Here is a 23,681-nt window from a genome sequence, read left to right on the forward strand (position 1 = left end):
AAACGAGAACATTCACAGGCTATATATTTATATGTGTATATATAGCTATCTATATATATCTATATATATATATATAGATATATATATATGTGTGTATATATTAGGATTTCCATGCGTCCTGGGAAAAAGTTTTAATTTTCCAGGCGCAATGCATACTATCCTGTGTGATTGAGCATGCTTATACTTGGCTACGTTCACAATACAGGTCTTAATGCACAATTCCAATTTATTGCTCAAATCCGATTTTTTTGTTTGTCTGTTCACATTATGTCTTTAAATGTGGCCTGTCTACGGATTATTGTGTGAACAGCTCACACTCCTGTAGTGACCCACATGTGCAGTTGATCATTGATGACATCACGCCACAACGGTAAACATGGCAACGACAACCAGTATTGTATATGTTCTAGCAGTAGGCTAAGTATCTTCTTGTCATTGCTCCTCCTTTTTTTAGACGTGCATTTTTCTATTCCTGTTCATGTGTCATCTCGTAGATACTACAAGCATCCTACTCTTTCAAAACATACCGTAATGTTTCCACCTTTATCCATCCCACCCGCTCCACACACACCCAACACACTCTGGGGGCCTGTGGAACTGCCAGTCAGCTACCCGCAAGACTGAGTTCATCTCTGGCTTAACCACCGAGCGATGCCTTGACTTCCTTGCGCCCACTGAGACTTGGACTGCACCAGACCCACTGGCAGAGGTGGTGGGACAGGATGGCTCATCAACCCCAAATGGAGTTTCTCTCCTTACCCACTGTCACACATTACTTCACTCTCATTTGAATTTCATGCTGTGACTATAACGGATCCGGTACAGTTAATCATTGTCGTTCTCTACCGTCCACTAGGTTGTGGGAGAGTTCCTGGAGGAACTAGATATCCTCCTTTCAAATATCGCAGGGAATTAGCCCTCCCTTCATCGGACTCTTTCTCCCTCATGCATCCTAACTCTGCCACAGACACTCTCCTCTCTACTCTGTCCTCCTCTCTCGACTCTCTCTGTCCCCTTACTTCCCGGCGGGTTCGTAAGTCCTCCCCAACTCCGTGGTTGTCCGACTCAGCAGCAGAAAGGAAATAGCTGAAATCACAACACCCTGATGACCTGCTCACCTATCAATCTCTTCTCTCCTCCTTCACTGCCTCCATCTCTGCTGCCAAAAAGTCTTTCTATCAGACTAAAATTCAATCCTCCTCCTCAAACCCCAGAAAACTCTTCTCCGTCTTCCTCCTTGACCCCCCCTCCTCCTCCATCCTCCCTTCTACCAAGACACTTTGTCAACTACTTTATAAAAAAGGTAGATGACATACGATCTTCTTTCTCCACCCTGCCTCCTGATCTCACTCTTCCACCAATCTCATCTTCTTCCCCTTCTCTATCCTCTTTCACCCCCCTATCTCCTGATCAAGTTCTTACTCTTATAACTTCTGCCTGCCCAACCACCTGCCCCCTTGACCCCATCCCCTCTCACCTTCTCCAATCTATTGCGCCTGACCTTCTACCTTTTCTTACCCATCTTATTAACACATCTGTATCCACTGGCTTCCCTGACTCTCTTAAAGAGGCAAGAGTGAACCCCCTTTCTCAAAATCCTCCCCTTGACCCATCTGAAAGAAATAACTACAGACCTGTCTCTCTTCTTCCATTTCTCTCCAAAACACTGGAACGTGATGTCTTTAACAAACTGTCTTCCTATCTTCATCTGAACATCCTTCTTGATCCTCACCAGTCTAGTTTTAAGACCAGCCACTCAACTGAAACTGCCCTTCTTGTTGTCATTGAGCAACTTCACATGGCTAGGGCAGCCTCTCACTCCTCTGCACTCATCCGGTTAACCACCAGATCCCTGTTTCCACCCTTCAGCAGTTAGGTATCTCAGGCTCTGCACTCTCCCTGCTCACATCCTACCTGAAAAAACGCACATACCTGGTAACTTGAAGAGGCTCTGTGTCGGAACCCTGTCATCTTACTACTGGGGTCCCTCAAGGTTCTGTCCTGGGGACTCTTCTCTCTGTACTGCAACTCCCTTGGTTCTGTTATTCACTCACATGGCTTGTTCTATTACAGCTATACTGATGAAACCCAACTTACTCTGTCCTTCCCTCAGTCCGTAATACTTGCAGCAGAACGGATCGCTGCCCGTTGGACTGACATTTCTCAATGGATGTCCGCACACCAGCTGAAACTCAACCTATACAAGACAGAGTTGCTTTTTCCTGCTGGAAAAGGCTCTCCCAGCCAAGACCTTACTATCACCCTTGACAATACTGTGGTAGCCCCCCACACAGACATGGAACGTGGGTGTGACACCTGACGACCAACTCTCCCTCACAGCCAATATTGCTGCAACAACCCGATTGTGCAGATATATACTGCACAACATCAGGAGGATACGTCCTCTTCTGTCCCAGAAGGCAGCACTGGTTCTGGTCCAAGCTCTTGTCATCTCACGCCCTCCGACCTCTGCAGCTCATCCAGAATGCAGCGGCTCGACTGGTCTTCCTGGACTGCCGTCCTGGCTCCCAAATGGTGGAACGAGCTCCCCAGCAACATTCGGAGGGCAGTAAAATTAACACATCTTCCGCCGCAGGCTAAAAACGTATCTCTTTTGACTGCACCTTGGCCTAGAAGATGATTTATTAAAAAACAAACAAAAAGAACCTACATATGTAGCACTCTATCGATCGGCTTATTTGAAGCTACCACACTTACTTAATAATTTGCTCTTCTGGTTTGTACCCTAATTGTTGAATGCACTTATTGGAAGTCGCTCTGGACAAAAGCGCCTGCTTAAGGAAATGTAATGTCTAGCTTGCACCCCAAGTGCCCCCCCAATACCAGAGACGGGAATTGTGGCTTCATCAGCCAGGGAGATGAGCCAATTCGTAAATGCACCTGGTTCAGTGACTAAGCAGAACAAATACATGGCATGGAGATGACCTGTTGAAGCACAGTTCCCATCTCTGCCAAATATTAATGAGGTCTAAAACTTCTCTCTCCCCTGCACTGGCTGCCTGCTTCACTGCTGTCCTCCATGTTTGTTTTTCGATTCTGTTCATGGCATTTTTCAATCTACTTTATGTGTCATTCATTTACAAAACAGTGCAGTGCGGGTCAGAATAAAGAATCAAAGTCTCATTAAATGCAACCTGTCTGTTCAGATTGCGGTCAAATTAAAAAAAATCAGATACATGTCCAATTCAGTAGCACATTTAAAAGTGGCCTAATTCAGATTCAAAATGTCAGATTCAATGTGACTTGTGCTGTTCACACTGTCAAAATCAAATCAGATATGGGGCACATTTGAACGAAAAAGTCGGATTCAGGTCACTTGGAACTGCAGTGTGAACGGAGCCTTTTACAGTATTTATATAGCACCTCGACCTGCTTTATAATCCAAAAAGACTTTTTACAATATGGGGTGTCGACTGGAATTTTGGATACTTGTCATTTAAAAATCATAACCTTTATTAGGTCACCCATGAATCCTGCATTTTCTGTGTGAAACTCAGCAACACAACCTGCTGACCACAACCTGAAATGATCGCCCTGTTTGTACATCGCTGAGTCAGCCTGTGGTAATGAGTGTGACTACAGCGAGACATGAGATAACTCCAGGAGAGACAGAGGTATTGTGTGCCCCATGCATCCTGTTCTGTATAGATAGATGACAAATCATTATTGCTTGCATGTGTGTTGGTGAAGAATGATGAGTCTGAAAAGTGCTCCCTGTTTGAAAACATCATCCAGCTGAGCTCCCTTGTTTTTGACCTTATCAGTGTTTTGTCTCCTCCTTAAAAGGAGAATCACTGTAAGGGTTCGGGGTCCCTCCTTCTGATTCCTAGCCTTGTGCATGAAGCAGCTGGAGTGAACATTTTTCTGCAGAGAAATACTTTGAAAATAAACCACGGAGAAAAGCTGATCCTGTTTGTTTGGTCTTTATTGAACAGATTTTTCTATAACAGGGGCCTTTTAAATTATTCCTTGTGTTTTTAATCTGATGTTGATTAGTGACCTTTGCAGGTGATAGCCATGGTCCTGCAAAGATGGAGCTGTATGTCACTTTACCATTTGTTCTGCATCAGTATCTCAGAAGGAAGCAAACAACACTGACACTAATTCCCTGGTGCAACTCACTTGTATAGATATCATTTTCCCACCAAGGGCCAAATTACTCTAAAAGTTTTCCAATTTAGCCCCACCGGAGCACTGCCAGCATTATTCAGCCTCAGATTATTTATTTTGGATAGGAGAAATCAGTCAGCAATAAGACAACTGGCGCCCACCATGCAGTTTGCAGGGTGGGCATTAACCCCCGCCACATGCTTTCTCATTACTATAGTGAGACATTTTTGGTGCAAACCTGAAATAAAGTTGTTTTCTCATCATATTTTCTGGGTGTTAACAGTAACTTTGTGGCAGGAATAAATGAGTGACGTCCTCTGGGGAAGATAGCTGCAAGTGTAGCTCATATCTTGCTTTTTTCCATTAAATTCACTGCACATCTTTCCCCCTGAAATGACTTATATGCGTGAGAGTCTGCAGCTTGTTTCTTTTCCTCCCAGCTTTAATTTAGTCGGAAATGGAAACTATGCATGTGCAAGGGTTTATTTCTAAGGTTTGTTTGTTTTTTCCACTATTGAGTAACTCATCTTCTTCTCAGGCCACATTCTCAGCAGGAAAGTTAATTCAAACGAGCATGTTTATTAAAAAAAAAGGCATTTGCAAACAGATACCTCTGCTTCCATGACGCAATGGGGACAGGTGGGCAGATCAAAGGGCGTGACAGTGCCAAAAACAGGGTGCAGCTGTTGGCCACCACTGGATCAGATGTTGTGGTCAGGGACAGGGTAGTGATTGGACAGGCTGAGGACATAGGCCCGTTAACGCCGCTCAGACTCTTGTGTCTCCCTGTGGTCTCAGACAACAGGTGCCAGACTGAAGGCAGAGGTTCATGTGGTGGTGACTGACGCTCTGGTTCTGTGAAATATGTACCCGGTTTCCAAGTAATCGAGAACAGGAAATGACATGCACACTTAATCAGAACAAGGGTGAAAGAATTTGGATTGTCAGTTTAACAGCCAAGCATGTTGATGTAGTTTCTGGGCTATTCCACCAAATGGTTGCCTTTTCCATTCCCAGGCATACATATGCAGGAAGAGTATCTGTATAATATATTATATATATATAATATAATATATATTATAATATCAAGCACAGTGTCATGCTCTTTGTTCTGATTGCAATTTGAAAATACTTTACCTTAATAAACACTCCATATAACACTGGAACAAAATAGGATTGCCCATCCCCACTCTCTAACACTACGCTTTACTATGAAATATAATGTCATATATAGAGTCCTTCATAAACCTCATTTTGAAAAAATAGAAGAAAAAAAATATGTAAGCCTATGGTACTGAATGGGGAGACAAATTATTTTTGAACCCATTTGATTGTGCCATGTACACCTATCAAGTTTAACAATTTAAAAGATAATTTTGCAAGTTAGGAAAAAAACAATTTGTCGTAAAGTTGTTTAAGTAAAAAGCTTCTTCTCTGCTAGAAACAGTTTCTTTCAGTCCTGTTACTGATCCTACTCATCCTGATCTGCGAGCTCCATTGCATTTTACCAAGCCCCAACCACGACTTCCTGGTTGATCCAGTAAGGAAGTGCCAAAACTGCAGTTCTCCGAGTGTCCAGTAGGGGCAGGTTTCATAATAGAGCAGTTTCTCATTGACCCAAAGTCAAAGTCAAAGTCTGACAAGATGGCTGCTCTCGTAGGCGAGTACCATTGGATCAAGTTAAGAGAACGGACCCTGATGGAGATGCTACATCCATTTTTTTATACAGTCTATGTATTTTACTCACAGATCAGTCTGGTAACCTGCGGCAAAGAACATTTGGAGAAGGTTGCCCAAGCAACTGAACCAATCAGCGGGTGTTTTGAGGCCGCTCGAAGTGTGACGCAACCCGAAGCGAGTGTTCAGTGTTAACAACATGGCATGCTGGATCCTACTGTTGGAATATGGACCGGGCACCTGAAAGTGTGCCTTTGATCTGTAAATTTGTGTAACATGAATGGCAAATATCCTCAACCCACCTGTTGTTTACTTTGCCTCGACAATTTGTTAGTACGTCATATGCTTTGTGTATCTGATGGGTTGATTTAGCCAACATAGGTGGTGACAGACAAATGGTTTATCCAATCAGCAACTGGTATTTCCGCCTCTTCCTAAAAGATCTCCAACCGAGAGTTCCAAGATGGATATGCAGAGCAAATGCGAATTATGCGAATCAATCCATCTGTCAGGTTAGGATAATGAAGTAGAAACTAATGTAAAAAATACGTAAAATGGCCTGAGACTGACCATTACAAATTTTAAGTAGTTAAACGTGTGTTCTTTAGATAGTGCTGGAAAAACTTTTGAAATAATTCAATTTTGAACAGGTACAAAACACAAAACACCTGATTGTGCAGAATGGCCTTTGTCTCATCTGCAAATGTGAAAATACTGAAGCCAGCCACTGCAGTGTCATCGACTGTGGCCCTACTTCTCCCTGCAGTCTTTAAAGTGAGGCTGAAGCACTCAGACCCTCTGCAAAGGAAATGAGTCACACAGGCTGTAGACACTGAGGTGTTTAGCAGTGTGAGTGCTTTCTCTCTAACAGCAGTTCAGAGAAAATCGAGTCTGAAGAGCTGTTAACCACAGGTGAGATGGTTTCATCCTGAATGCTGAGATGTGACAGATACCGTAGTACCACTGTGGCTCCCCTGGCTTCACTTCAGCTGTGTTACTCACTACAGAAATAGTGCAACACTGTGGGAAATGTGCTTATTGGCTTTTCTGGCCAAGAATTAGATGAGAGGATTGATTCTGCTCATTTTCTTGGCTTAGCATAAAGGCTGGAAGCAGTGGGAAAACATGTCGATGTGTCAGATTTAGTCTAATGGCTGTTTTTCATATGGCAAAGCATATAACTCCTCTGGAGCCCCAACTTACCAGGGCTCCAACTTCAGTTTGTCATTTACAGTTGTACTTGCAAATCATTGAACTAATTGTGCATTTGTATTAGAATATACAACACTACAGGTGAAAACTAATATGGGCCATCCATTATGACTAAATCTTTGGGCCCTTATGAGGGCCATAGTATATAGATTGAAAACTCTAAACCTTTATCAATAGATTTTAATAGATGCTGCCAACACAACACTGACATATTATCACCTCATCACAGCTGATGGAGCAACAGTAGAATTAGTTTGGAGTCTTCTAACGGGCCACCTGATGAATATGAATCCAATATTTACCTTCTTTTTTGGTCTCCACCAACTCATGAAGAACACATCTGGCAATATAGCTCAGTGATGCTTGAGACCTGGGACAAAGCATGTTGGTGTCATTAATCAGTTTTTAGCTTAAAATGTGCACAATATTTTTTCAAAAACCTAACCAAAATCCTAAACCGGACAAGGGCAGCACCCCAAAGTGTGTTTTGATGTTGTCTAACATTTTGTTTTTTATGTGACCAGTGCCTAGGAAAACCCTTGTCCGGGAGCCGGTCTCATCACAATCCAATGCTTCAAAAAGTCCAAAAAGTAATATTGAATTTAAAATCTTTTTTTATGTGTAACTTTTAGTAGTTTGTATTTTACAAACATTAAAAATAATATTTTTGGATTGTGTTAATGTACTTTGTGTCTGGAGTTTTCATCAACACCATCAGACTTTTTGAAAATGGGAAAACAAAAATCAGGAATAAATTAGGGCAGCTATAACTTAAACGGCCCCTCTCCTTCCTCCTTGGTCTTCCTGGTGACATGAGAGACGTTTTTAATAATCCTTTGAATTTCACATCTATTTACTTATGTGCACATGTCACAACCACAGAGTATCAACTCCTAAGTGACTAAAGATTTCCGCAATCTAGCATTTATTTATATAGATGGGCTGGACCATGGCCAACAGATGATAAACAAGATGGCTCCTGTGAGACTCGTGTGATAAAACGAGAAATGTGCTTTTTTGTCAACACCATCAGACACAAACACCATCACCATGGAACGACGAAGAAAAAAAAGATTGTTTTTGATTGTGTGGACATACCCGTAGCAATGCATGTAAATGCAAGAACATGATCGGTAATGTTTATTTCATTGAAGGATCATTGTTTGATAGTTTAGTTCAGAGGTCTTCAATGCTGTCCATCCCAAGGTGCCCTCAGTTTATAAAGAGACAGTGGAGGGACTACATGTTAACATTTAAATTGGCATAGTTTACCAGGCCAACATTAACATGTAAAGAAAACTTTGTAATGCTAGGTAAAAAATGTAATAGTTATCAACAGGCTAATATCTTAGACGTTGGGTTTGTTTTTTAATTATACTTGTTTTTGTGGAAAAAAATTTAAATCAAAAAGATTTGAAAGATTTTAGGTCCCCTGCATTGACAAAATTCCTTTTTGAGCTGTTTTTCAGGGAGAAAATATAATGTCAGATGTTTCTGAATTTTCATCTATTACAGTATATTTTTTATTAATCTATACAGTTTTGTGAGAGTTCATAGGTCATTTTCAATGGAGATTTTTCAAATTGATCACTTTATTGAACCTGAAATTTTAACTTTTAACTCCATTAGAGCCTTGTCAACTCTGATGATGCTTCGTCCACTCTGTCAGATCTCTGTTTTTATAATATTTCCTTGAAAAGGACATCTGTTTTATTCCTTAAATTATATTTGTTCAGAGACTAACATATTTCCAATGTGCATGTGTATTTTTAATGCTGTAAAATCTCACTGTTAGATCTTAAAGTTAAAGACAAATGTAATTTAATGATACAATTTAAATTACACTCATTAAATATTGACACCTTTTTCTTTAAAAATGTAATTTCATTGATTTCAAGACCTGTTTGCATTACATGGGGGACTGGGTCAACTAATGAGGGAAATATTTTAGAGAACCTTTTTTGTCCCTTATCTCAAGAATCACTGAGCTGCTAAATACTCTGCATTTAATGTATCAACTTGTCGTCAACTTTGTTTGCTGTTTGCAGTCTGCAACCTGTAATACAGTCACCTGGTGTTCTTGAAATCTTAATGAAAGGGTACATACTGTACAAGATGTACAGACGGTAGGAGGTGTGTGGAGGGCAACAACCACAACTAAAATAATGCCACAGGGCTCCCCAACAGGTTAGGCTGCATGTTCATCATCACCAGACGTCGGCTGTGTATGTGCTGGAGTATGGTCTTCCTAACCTGACTCCGTCTGGCTGGGAGATCTTTTGGGATGGGGCGAAAATACTTGTTGCTGATTGAATAAACCATCTGTATTTCACAAACATACAGGCCAAATCAACCAATCAGATCAACAAGGCGTATGACGTACTAACAGAGCGTCGAGGCAAAGTAAACAACATGTCGTTAAAGCTTGTTGGTTGCTCAGGCTTGTTGGTATTTCTTTAGACCAATCACTATGGTCTTGGACAGTGCTAAGCCCGGATGCAGCAGGGCATGTCAAGATCCTACCACTGTCAGACTTTATCCCAGTGCTATTTTTTTTTACCTGGTTTTCCCCACACAGAAAGTAAAAAAAACCTCTCTGCCTCATTGAGAAACTCTTCATCTGGCCTCATCCCATCCACCACTGCTTGTGCTCACGTTAGGCGTAGCCTCTCGGGTGACTACATTATACTAGTTTTTACCCAAGGTTGACTAGCAGGTCTGAAGCAAATAGAAGCGTGCAAACCACCCATCAAGATGACTAAAAACATTGCAATGGGCCTACATGTTTGAGTCCATTTCAGACAGGGGGCAGCGGAGCCCCTTGAGCAGATCGCAGATGGCAATAGTGGAATATGTTGCGCACTTGCCAACGTATCAGAATGATTATTTGTTTCTGTTGTTTGTTAGCTTGATGCTATGATGGCAGTGTGTCTTTGCTGGTGTTGTATCAAAGTCGTACCAATCAAATAGTACAATCAAATAGTTTTCCCCGTATGCGACAGCAACTGTTTTATGATCTAGGGACATACCCCCTATAGCGTGCACTTCAGGAGAGGAATGTGAAAGAAATTAACATAAGAAAAACACATGTGTGTTCGGCAATATGTATTTCTGCGTCTCAGGGTTTCACATGATTTGCTGTTCCAACTTTGGCCACTAAGACAGAATTGGAAGTCAAAAGCTGTCGGAACAGTTTTGATTTTATCCTTTTTTTATTTGTTTTAAGGATTTACTCCACATATTGTAAAAAAAATGCTTGTTTACCATCTTATTCAGATCTCTGATGTGCTGCATACAGAAAAAGAAACACTGCACACATGCACTGCTGTTGCATTCTGTCACATTTAACTATTTGTTTGATTTATTTTATGTTAGCTTTATTTTGATTTGATTTATGTTAGCTTTTTGTTACTCTGACCCTTTCCCATCTTTGTATTGAAACTGTTGCACGATAACTTCCTTTGGGATAAATAAAGCTTCAATCTTAAATCTTGAATCTCTAAAACTAACTATAATTTTGAAGATTTCAGACATTGATTAAACAAGATATCGAAGGTAAATGAGACAAGTTTTTGGAAAGTTTATTTTTCTGCTTTCAGTCAAGGAACCGTTTTAAGTGTTCCCTCTGGCCCTGGTCTTTGTGCTAAAATCCCCAGACTGATTTCTATATGGAGAGCACGAGCAAGATTAAATGAATATTGATCTCTTCATCTAACTCTGACATGTTTCCCAAAAATATCGAATTGGTCTTTTAACTTTTTGGCTGCATCTAAAGGCTCTCTAAGTTTCCGTGCACAGGCTGAAATATGAGAAAAAGCCTGTTTCTTGGATGCTCTGAGGAATACAAGCCAGATAAGGGTGTGTGAGGGTGTGTTTAAACAGCACTGGGATTTAAGAGACTTGTCACAGTGCTGTGCCTGAATTAGAGAAAGGAACCCACCCCAAACTCAGACACACACAACAAGAATACACACCTTGCGCTGCAATCTCTATTTCATGCCAGGGGCACAATGTCCACAATCACTGCACCATAAATAAAGTCTTGTCTGAATTGGTTCATGTATCAAACGGCGCAGGCAGCATGCTAATATTATCGCTCAGACAGACTTCTTGTTCCAGTGTTTGACTTGAGCTTAGTGTTTCGCTGTGCCAGAAATGAGCTGCCACTTTGATGACACATTAACATATTCTGACATGAGAAGTAAGAAATCCATTTCCCTGCTGAGTGCGGCCACTTGCAGTAAGGCTAATGTATTGTTGAAGGTGACTGTGGGGAATGTTAATGAGAGAATACTCTTTAGTTCTCCACCATTATACATCCAGGAGACTGTCTTTGGATGTTGCTGTGTCTGCCTGGTTCTTGGTGTCTCATTGTTAGGTGAAACTTTATTGATAAGGTGAGAAAAGCAAGGGGTTTGTCATGAACGGTACAGATATAACACACAAAAGAGTGGACCCAATGCAGACATGGACACGGAATAAAAGTACAAACAAATATTTAATGAAAACTACAAACAAGACGCAAAACACTACAGGGAAAACGGGTACGACGGAAGATCAGAGAGACGGACGGGAAACAGGAACACGGGAAACTACGGAGAAACAGAAACAAACACGATAAGTAATACTTAAACGACGAGGAGCGTGATAACCACAACGAGAAAAGGAATGCCAATCCGGGGGGAGTAGTTTTACCAATGAAGGAATACAACGGTCCTGCATGCCTGTCATCTCAGGGTATAAGTAGTAGACCAGGTGATCAGCGTAACAGGCTGCAGCTTGGGGGAACGCCTACCGGACCTAGACGACAGGAAACGAGTGGGACACAAACATACAGGGAAACACAGACACAGGGAGACAAACTCACACAAAAGGAAGAGAGGAGGATATTGACAGAGCCGAGTCTTGACAATGTTGGAGATAAAGATGCAAGGAGAACGCTGACAGAAGTGCCATTAAATTAATCTTTTTGCTGTGATGTTATACATTTAAAAAAAACATCTTTTTTCATTAGTACAAGTCAAATCTCAAGTCTGTATAATGAAATTGCACATCAAGATGCAAACTTTTCGCTTTTTTAAATTGCTAAACCTTGATTTTTTATTTTTAAACCAGAGACCATCACTGTGCTTTAAGAGACTTAAAGACACAGGCGCTAAAACTTAGTGTTTCAGACATGTATATTCACACAGATAGTATGATAATAATTGTTTGTTGAACATTAAAGCATGCAAACATGTTCTTGTTGAAACCAAGCCCCCACCATAGCGACTTCCTGGTTGATGCAATACAGAATTGCCAAAAACTGCAGTTCTCTGAGTGTCCACTAGGAGTAGTTTGCACAATAGAGTAGTTCCTTATTGACCCACATGTTAAGCAGGCTGTTTTCACAGCATAATTAAACCTATTTAAGACCCGGGACAAAAAAACATTCTAGTCTGTATGTTAAGGGCATATCTCCATGACAACACTGAGGGGGGGGAATTTTTTTGTACCAGGTTAGTTTTTATTTTATTGGAGGTTAAAGTTTATGAATAATTAGGGGCGTGGCCTCTCTAGTGACAGCTAGCTTCTGGCCCTCACTTCTCCTTGGAGGTATACGTCAGCCAGATGGACGTATCTCCCTCCCCCCAACTTCACATCAATGCCCTATTTGGTAAGAGGAAATGAGGAGGAGTCAAAGTCTGACAAGATGGCGACTAGGACGATTAGCTCAAGTTGAGAGAACGGACCCCGATGGAGAAGCTACATCCATTTTTTATACAGTCTATGGTAGAAACCCAAATATAAAGCTGGAAATTAACATAATATGTCCCCTTTTAAGTCTTACAAGCCCAAACAAGTTGGTCCTCCTTTAATTTTTTTTTTAGGCAGTTTTTCAAGCCTTTTTTTATTAGAAAGGACAGGCACAAAATTGGGTGAGAGAGAGGGGTAGACATGCAGCAAAAGGCCGCAGGTCGGAGTCGCCCCCTTTTATTAATTTAAAGGACCACATTCTATTTCTACACCCCACGATTGCAAACCAACCAATCACAATACAGCATAAAATGACCCAGAACTAGTGTAAAGCTAATGCTAAAACATTTACCTTAGACTCACATTGCATAATCTGCATTTCCCCTATTCCACCTTCTTTTCTCTGACCCTGACTGGCTTCACATCGTCTTCCTCCTTTGATGGTTTTCAGATATATTGAGGCAGCAGCCAAAACTTGTAAATCCTTTTGCTACGTTTTTTAATTAGGAGAGCAGCTTAAATGGATGGCATGTCTCCGCTTGCATCTTTTTTATTGTAGCTCTGTGATTCACGTGACATTCATAGCACAATCTTGACAGAGATAACGGCTTTATTAAACCCATTTTGGTCAATAATTGGTGAATAAGTTGCTGTAATGACGAAAGATGTAGACACAAATCTTTGTTCATGACTCAAGTCCCAGAGCAGATAGTCAAACCTTATTAATCTGCTCTACCCGCCAGCAATGAGCACTTAGAAATTTAGTCACATCACATCTCCTATCGTACAATCACAGAGCTCCTTCAGCTGAATAAACATGTAGCACCACAGACCTGTCCCCCTTCTCCTTTTCAACGTGACCCTCACCGCTACATTTACCCACCTCTGCTATTTCAGAGAAAACAGGGCAGTTAATTGTGTGGGTCAGATCAGGGCTCCACAGACAGACGCAGCTCATTTGGTTTTAATTTCCGCCTCATCATTGTCACAATTTTTGTTCCTAAAATAGGAAATTGAGGTTGTGATGTAAAACCTCACCCAAAAGATTGTTTTTCTCCAATCACTGACAGCCTTAGCTGTCAGTCGACCAAACAGCACACAAATTATTATTTTTGTTCTAGCCTTGAACACAATATTTTTGTGTTTATTATTATATAATATTGTTGTATATGTGCACATTGATATATGGAATAAACAGTTAACTGTCATTTTACAAAGGATGGTCTTGACCTGTTCAGTAGACGATCCAGTTCTACACCAGTGTGGCTCGTCACTTGATTGCAGGCACTGTTCCATGACCCGTTCAGCCATTGCTTTAAATTGAGAATGTGTGTTTCAACACACACACTGTCTTTGTGATAGTACGTGGTTAGACTTTAATTTATAATCTGACTAATTGGGAGCTGAGTGGTTTTTAAAGATACATGATGCTAGGGCCTGTACACATGGTCAGCAAGTAGTGTAGGTTTGTGTCATCAGCGTGTAGCAGGTAGTAGGAAAGCCATATTGACTACCTGCCCAGCAACGATTCAGTAAAAGCCCGATCATATCATGACCAGTCAGATCAGAGGAAAACGTATTAAATTAGAAGAACACTGCCAACGACCAAAACCAAAAACTCACTTATAAGTAAATAACATACCTTCAATTCAGTTCAAGTTGGAACCATGAGAAATCGTAACAGACAAGGAATACGTACCGTATTTTTCGGATTAAAAGTTGCTCCGGAGTATAAGTCTCACCAGCCGAAAATGCATAATAAAGAAGGAAAAAAACATATATAAGTCCCACTAGAGTATAAGTCGCATTTTTTGGGGAAATTTATTTGATAAAATCCAACACCAAGAATAGACATTTCATCTTGAAAGGCAATTTAAAATAAAAATAGAATAGAGAACAACAGGCTGAATAAGTGTACGTTATATGACGCATAAACAACGAACTGAGAACGTGCCTGGTATGTTAACGTAACATATTACGGTAAGAGTCATTCAAATAACTATAACTATAACTATAACGGGTGCGCTGGCTCTTGGGACGTGGAATGTCACCTCTCTGTGGGGGAAGGAGCTGGAGCTTGTGCGGGAGGTGGGGCGCTACCAGTTAGATCTGGTGGGGCTTACCTCCACACACAGTCTCGGTTCTGGAACCGTACTCCTGGATAGGGGTTGGACCCTATTCTTCTCTGGAGTTGCCCAGGGTGTGAGGCGCAGGGCAGGTGTCGGGATACTCACAAACCCCCGGCTGAGCGCCGCGGTGTTGGAGTTCACCCCGATGGATGAGAGGGTCGCCTCCTTACGCCTGCGGGTGGTAGGGGGGAAAACTCTGACTGTTGTTTGTGCATATTCACCGAACAGCAGTTCAGAGTATTCGGCCTTCTTGGAGACCCTAAATGGAGTCCTGCATGGGGCTCCAGTGGGGACTCCATAGTTCTGCTGGGAGACTTCAACGCCCACGTGGGCAATGATGGAGACACCTGGAGAGGCGTGATTGGGAGGAACTGATCTAAATCCTAGTGGTCGTCAGTTATTAAACTTCTGTGCTAGTCACGGATTATCTATAGCTAACACCATGTTCGAACATAAGGATGCTCATAAGTAAACGTGGTACCAGAGCACCCTAGGCCAAAGGTCGATGATCGATTTTGTGATTGTATCATCTGATATGAGGCCGTATGTTTTGGACACTCGAGTGTCGAGAGAGGGGCAGAGCTGTCAACTGATCACCATCTGGTGATGAGTTGGATCAGAGGATGGGGGAAGATTCTGGACAGACCAGGTAAACCCAAACGAGTAGTGCGGGTGAACTGGGAACGTCTGGAGGAGGCCCCTGTCCAAGAAATCTTCAACTCACACCTCCGGCGGAGCTTTTCTGGCATTCCTGTGGAGGTTGGGGGCATTGAACCGGAGTGGGCAATGTTCAAAGCTTCCATTGCTGAAGCTGCAGCGGTGAGCTGTGGCCTCAAGGTCTTAGGTGCCTCAAGGGCCGGTAACCCTCGAACACCGCGGTGGACACCGGTGGTCAGGGAAGCTGTCCGACTGAAGAAGGAGGCCTTCCGGGATATGCTATCCCAGAAGACTCTGGAGGCAGTTGCAAGGTACCAGCCAGAAGGGCTGCAGCCTCTGCTGTGTCAGAAGCAAAGCAGCGGGTGTGGGAGGAGTTTGGAGAAGTCATGGAGAAGGACTTTCGGGCGGCACCAAGGTGCTTCTGGAAAACCATTCGACATCTCAGGAGGGGGAAACGGGGAACTGTCCAAGTTGTTTACAGTAAGGACGGGACGCTGGTGACCTCAGCCGATGAGGTAATCGGGCGGTGGAAGGAGCACTTTGAGGAACTCCTTAATCCGACTAACACGCCCTCTTTTGTAGAGGCAGAGCTGGAGGCTGATGGGGAATCATTGTCAATATCCCTGGCGGAAGTCACTGAGGTAGTCAAACAACTTCACAGTGGCAAAGCCCCAGGGGTTGATTAGATTCGTCCAGAAATGCTGAAAGCTTTGGGTTTGGAGGGGCTGTCTTGGTTGACACACCTCTTCAACATTGCGTGGAAGTCTGGGACAATGCCAAGGGAGTGGCAGACCGGGGTGGTGGTTCCTCTTTTTAAAAAGGGGGACCAGAGGGTGTGTGCCAATTACAGGGGTATCACACTACTCAGCCTTCCTGGTAAAGTCTACTCCAAGGTGCTGGAAAGGAGGGTTCATCCTATAGTCGAACCTCAGATTGAAGAGGAACAATGTGGATTCCGTCCTGGACGTGGAACAACGGACCAGCTCTTCATTCTCGCAAGGATCCTGGAGGGGGCCTGGGAGTATGCTCATCCAGTCTACAAGTGTTTTGTGGATCTGGAGAAGGCATATGACCGGGTTCCTCGGGAGATACTGTGGGAGGTGCTGCGGGAGTATGGGGTGAGGGGGTCACTTCTGGGGGCCATCCAATCTCTGTACACCGAAAGCGAGAGCTGTGTCCGGATCCTTGGCAGTAAGTCGGATTCGTTACTGGTGGGGGTTGGCCTCCCCCAGGGATGCACGTTGTCACCAATCCTGTTCGTGATTTTTATGGACAGGATATCGAGGCGTAGTCGTTGTGGGGAGGGGTTGCAGTTCGGTGGGCTGAGGATCTCGTCTCTGCTTTTCGCAGATGATGTGGTCCTGATGGCATCGTCGGCCAGTGACCTTCAGCACTCACTGGATCGGTTCGCAGCCGAGTGTGAAATGGCTGGGATAAGGATCAGCACCTCTAAATCTGAGGCCATGGCTCTCAGCAGGAAACTGGTGGATTGCTTACTCCAGGTAGGAAATGAGTCCTTACCCCAAGTGAAGGAGTTCAAGTACCTCGGGATCATGTTCACGAGTGAGGGGACTATGGAGCGTGTGTTTGGCCGGAGAGTCGGAGCAGCGGGGGCGGTGTTGCAGTCGCTCTACCACACCGTTGTGACGAAAAGAGAGCTGAGCCGGAAGGTAAAGCTCTCGATCTACCGGTCAATCTTCGTTCCTACCCTCACCTATGGTCATGAAAGCTGGGTCATGACCGAAAGAACGAGGTCGCGGGTACAAGCGGCCGAAATGGGTTTTCTACGGAGGGTGGCTGGAGTCTCACTTAGAGATAGGGTGAGAAGTTCAGCCACTAGTAAGGATGCCCCCTGGGCGCCTCCCTAGGGAGGTGTTCCAGGCACGTCCAGCTGGGAGGAGGCCTCGGGGAAGACCCAGGACTAGGCGGAGAGATTATATCTCCACACTGGCCTGGGAACGCCTCGGGATCCCCCAGTTAGAGCTGGTTAATGTGGCCCAGGAAAGGGAAGTTTGGCGTCCCCTGCTAAAGCTGCTGCCCCCGCGACCCGACCCCGGATAAGCAGATGAAGATGAGATGAGATGAGATGAGATGAGATGAGACATAGAACACGCTTTACATTTACCAAACAATCGGTCACTCCTAATCACTAAATCCAATGAACTCTTCTTCCTCTGTGTCACTTCTGAACAACTCCGCCAACTCATAGGTACGGAAGTAGCAGGTAGCATCTTTTTTTTCGCAATGCACTTCTCCCATGACCCGCCCCCGCTGAATTTTGATTGGTTGACGTGTATGTGTGACGATTGCTGATATACGCCTAGTCTCTTAGGTGACTGAGATAAATAATAGCCCGGGCTATTATTTGATATTTTACGGTAATGTGTTAAGAAGAAGAATTACTTCATTTATCCCGCACGGGGAAATTGAATTTTTTCACTCTTATTATTATACATGTTACACACACAGGACGGAAATACACACATGCGCAAACAGGACCTATACATGCAATTAAGGAGAGATGTTAGAGCGAGGGGGCTGCCAGGGACCAGCGCCCCGAGCAGTTGGGGGTTGAGATGAACTGGCACCTCTCCAGCCACCAGTCCATACTCCATACATGGTCCACACAGGGACTTGAACCAGTGACCCTACGGTTCCCAGCCAAGTCACCTATGGCCTGAGCTACTGCCGCCCGATAATAATTTCACACATAAGTCGCTCCAGAGTATAAGTCGCACCCCCGGCCAAACTATGAATAAAACTGCGACTTATAATCCGAAAAATACGGTACTTTACTGAAAACTGCATTTTAAACACCTTGTGTAGAACATTAGACCCAGCGAGCAACATGGCGTCATGATGACGTGATGAAGTATATCAGTGAAGTTCAGGACAAAGCACTTTAAATATAATAATATAATATAAATAAATCAAATAAATAAAAGAATACAGACAAGCAGAGTTTAAAGGTCAGACAGTAGTGAGTGTACTCTAGGCAGCTAAACCATAACTTCTTGCTAAAGCCTTTCATTAGCACCGTCTGGGACTAGCGCTATCCACTGCATTAAGTTGCTAGCAGGCTTTGACTTTTATTAGAATGCAACCACAAAATCATCACTGCTTGATGACTCCATGTGGTCTCATATTGCATGTTTTCCGCAACAACAAATATAATAATAAAATGCATCAAGGCTCCTGTACGTAATGATTTTATTTTTTATTTATTTTATTATTTTACCTTTAAAGCTGATTCAATACAACTATCAGCTTATTCCCACATCTCAGCATGAAGGTGGTGAATAAAATGATATGAAAGATGGCCAAAAATACAATAGTATGACCTAGTTTGTATGAAAAAAAAAAGAAACAGTCTTTTCCTTTAATACCTCTCGACAGGGCCTCTGACCTTTTGAAGAACAACAATGAAGCATTGTGATCGATGCAGGTCACATTGAGTCTGTGATGAGGAAAGTGTGCATCATTGATCTGGTAGCAAAAAACCCTCCTTCACCGTTTCCTTCTCCAGGTTTGTGGGGAGCGAAATGCTGCCGCTCTGCCCACTCGTCACTGAGTGTTTTGTACCCATAGTGAAACACCCCCCACCCCGAATACAACATACACACATACTCTTCAGTGTTTTTAGAAAAGACAATCTGTGTGCTGTCAGACAAGGCGAGGAGTGAAGTGACCTTTCAATCATTCCTCCAGGGACGGACGGAGGCGGAGCATCCCCCCCTGATAAAAGATTGGAAAAACGTCTGCCTGGATTTTGTTGCTAGGCAGCGAGGCCCAGCAATGACAGCGTGTCAACAATGGGAAGAGAATGAGAAATAGATGGGCATTTGATTCAAGGCCGCTTTGTGGGCGAGAGCTCCTCGCCGGGCTTGAGGTTCAGACCGCCTTCACAGACGTGCTCTTTCTGTTTGTCATGCCGGTAATTGTCAGATCCCCTCAATCGCAAACGACCTTCAAATTACTTTAATGTGAGTCATCGCAACTGTTGGCCAAATGAAAATACAATCAATAAAACTTTGTATTGGCTGGAAAGTGGAAGGGCCCTAATTCTTCATCCTGGATGGATGATGGCTTGAATTTAAAAGTTCTGGACAGTTATGTTATGGTAATGGTGTAGTTTTTATTATTTTTAATCCTGTGGAAATACAGTCTTAAAAAGGCTTTGAAATCTATTTTACGTTCCTGAAAAGAGAAGCCAATGCAAAAGTGCCTCAAACCTGCATTGTTTCTAATGTCCAGAGGGGGGAAACTACAAAAAGAAGTCCAATTGTATAGAAGTCAATGAGAAAATGAGCGTACTTCTCACTAGATGTATTACCTCAGAAAACATTTTCCTAGCAAGCTTATTGTCTCAATCACTAGTTTCTTCAATACAACATGATGTTCATTCTGTAAATTACGGTCACATTTAGAGATACATACAGATTTCTTCAACAACAAACACAAATTATCATCAACCCATGAAATGTTTTTCTCATCAGGAATTAAAAAACTATATTATATTCAGTAACATTCAGTTGTTTTGAAAGACAAGTGATCCAGGTATATGCTAATTATTTACAACTTCATTGCTCAAGTGAAAGAAATACGCAGCAGAGGCTAAATATGCAGCATAAAATAACCTTTAACATTGAAATATTCCTGCATAAGCAAATATGGTATAATTGCTGGATCGGTTATAGTTAATGGGCCTGGTGTGTTTATAGTGATTGTATGAAGTTCAGCAATTAGATGTAATTTATAATCAAATAAATACTACACACAAGCCTACCTTATACACAAAATAGATGTGATATTGATATGCTGTCGTTTAAATGTCCAACAGTACCTTTGAGAGAAAAAACAAGACTCACGTACTCTCTTAAAATGTGAGGTTTACACAGGTTTTGTTTTGGCAGAGCCATCCATCTGTGGTGAGACATAGCACAGAAAAATGAGCCTTGCTGATGGCCTAAATGGGAGTTTGAGCACTTCTTAATAGTTCATCACCTCGTTCAGAGCTCATTACCCTTGAGAGAATTGCTGTGGCGGCGAGAGACTTATCTGCAGAAAAGGTGTTGTTCACATTGACGGAGAGAGAATACAAAAAGAATAAAATAACAGTTAAGAAAAATCCTGTTTGTAGTCTGTTGAAGGCTGAATGATTTCTACCATAGAATATTCTGTTTGGATTTTTAGGGCTAAAAACTACAGAAGCCCTAAAGGGTCATGCGTACACAAATTTTATTTCCTCCATTTTCCTGTGATAACAGGTCAATCTTCTTCCCTTTTCTCGTGTTAACAAGATAATTTTCCTTGATTTTGCCGAGATAACGAGAATGAATGCACAGGATAGGCCTGAGATTTCCATCACACCTGACATGTCATTCCTTGTAAAGACTTCTCATATCTTGAAGAACACTATAGACAACACTGCCAGATGATTTCAGTTTGTTATTTACTGTTATGAATTGAAACTGTAATCTGTATATATATATATATATATATATTATATATATTCTCTCTTTATTTGGGATGGACAAGTAAAAACACCAGCATAGTAACATTAAGTGTAAATAAAAACACGTCCTTCCAGTTTTGTTTGTTTCTTTTGAGTCCAGAAGAAAGATTTTAACACCAGACATCCAGGCAACAAGTCCAAAGAGGGCATAGTCATGGATCATGTATCAGGTTACTTCATCCTTTGTATTGTCCACTCTCATCTTATTAAGTCAAGTTTCACAGCAATAGAGAGAGAATAACATCAGTAGATAATCATTATCCTCTTGAGGACAGCACTGATACTTAGCCCGGGATAAATAGAGTCAGATGAGGTGCGCATGTTCACTTAGAAAAAAACTTTGATACAACTTAATCATAGATGAACAGTTTACATGAGAGTATGCACAGGAACCAGGGTGGCCGCCTGCTGCTGCTGTCATAGAAATAATCAACAATCAAATCAAACTTTATTTACAGAGCACATTTTAAACCATCAACAGTCGACCAAAGTGCTGTACAGTTAAGTAAACAGTACAATACAATACAATGAGAATAAAAAATACACATGAAATACAGTAGACGGGTGTCATGCTCAGCCTGAATTAAAAGCCATGGAGAACAGGTGGGTCTTCAATAAGGACTTAAAGACCTCTAGGGTCTGGGCTGATCTAATATGCCAGGGCAAGCTATTCCAGACTGTAGGGGCAGCTGCCGTTAAGGCTTGTTCCCCTTTGGTTTTCAGTCTCGTCCTGGGGACTTCCAGCAGCATTTTACTGTCGACCTTAGCGCTCTGGCTGGAGTGGGACAATGTAAAAGTCCAGTTAAGTACAGCGGTGCCAGACAATAGCTAGTCAGAAATAAATAGGTAAATTACAAAACAATTACAAAACAATAATACCATGGAGATCAAATAAAGTTGATTATTCCCACATGCTTGTTTATCTTTCCCCTCTTTCGGGATAACTGAGATCGTTGCCTCCCTCCAAGAAGGTGGGATTTCTCCCTCCTGTAGGATGTAATTAAATGTCTTTAGTAATAGTGGCACTAGTTCTGTCCTTAGACTGCAATACCACTGAGAATTTTACCCGTCCGGCCCAACTGCCTTTCCTGATTTTAGTCTGATGAACGCTGCATCGACTTCCTCCACTGAGATCAGTTTTTATTAAATTCTCATTTTTAGAGTCTGAGAGTGAGGGCAAGTCTAGAGAGCTAAGAAAGGCATCAATGCATAGCTCCTCAGAAGCAATAGGTTGTGAGTATAGATCCCTGAAGAAGACCTCAAAACCTGAATCCTTGCCAATTTAGTTTCCAGTATATTAGTTTTAGGGTTCTTAATTCTTAATTCCATGTAGTGTACTTTCCTCCTGTTGTTTACGTAGTTTGTACGCCAGGTAGTATCTCATAGTACTTCTGCCTCAAGAAAGTTAAGGTGTGTGAATATCATTGATTTCACCCTGTATTTTCCCGATTTCCTGCTTTACAGTGGGGTTTGCGTTGTTGATATCTTCCTGGTGTTTCAGCTTTTAAATTCGTCTGTAGATCTGCTTATTTTTGCCCTTTGGTTCTCTTTAGGTGAGAAGTATAGTAGTGATAAACAATTAATAGAGATTAATTTACCTCTCATTAACGCTTTAAACGTGTCCCATAAAATAGTTGGCGATACATCCCCTGTGTCATTAATTTCTAGAAAGTCTTTAATGTCTTCCTTCGTTTAAGTAAATGAGAATTAAATTTCCAGTGTTTCGTTTTTTCCTAGCCACCTGCAGGGACACAGAGATAGCACTATGATCAGAAAAGTCCACTGCTTCCCTTCGTCCTTGAAGGAATACCACTGTTTACTCCCTGAGTTAGGGGGCCTTCCACTGTGATGGCGCTGTTAGTTAAGAGAATCTCCACCCGTTTTAACTTGACAATAATTATATTTCACCATGTCGTCCATATTAAACAGATAACATTATATTAGTTCTCTTCCCGTCTGTATACTTGCAGCCTCTCCTTGTATCCTGCAGCTCCTCGGTACTGACTTGGGTGCCGGTCCTAAGCCTTCCGCTGCGACGACCATCTCTTTAATTTCTCTCTGAGAGATGCCGGTGGTTTAATAACCTTCACCAGTAGCTCCTCGGCTCGTCAGATCCGCTGTCCCTTCCTCCACCGTGTTGTAAGTTTTTGTTCCTTCTTCATAAAACACCTGGATAGAGGGTCCGGAACCGCAGATTCTTGTCTTTCAGGACCCTCCACGCCACTGCATACTCTTTCCTCATGGCCATAATCTCCGGAGGATAGTCATGATCGAGGTTTATTTTATTGTTGTTCCATGTAAAACCTTTCTTCCGTCACCCCCGCCTAAGCACTTCTTCTTTAACGGTTAAGCACAGGAACTTTATCAGCCTCGACCTGGGCTGGGACTCGTCTGGTGGGGGAGATGATAACGCTCCATGCACCTCTGAATCTGTAGTGCTGTTGATGAGGGGATGTTAAGATTCTCCCAAAGTGGGTCATAGATTGTCCCTCCGGGACCCCGTACATTCTGAGCGTCTCCCTCCTCGAGTAGGCCTCCAACAAAGTCAGTTTTAATTGAAGCTTTTCCTGTGACGTTATCATCTCGGATGGGACCTCATCTGTACTTTGGAGCTTATCTTCATG

The sequence above is a fragment of the Echiichthys vipera genome (genome assembly GCF_963691815.1).
Source record: "Echiichthys vipera genome assembly, chromosome: 21".
NCBI lineage: Eukaryota > Metazoa > Chordata > Actinopteri > Perciformes > Trachinidae > Echiichthys > Echiichthys vipera.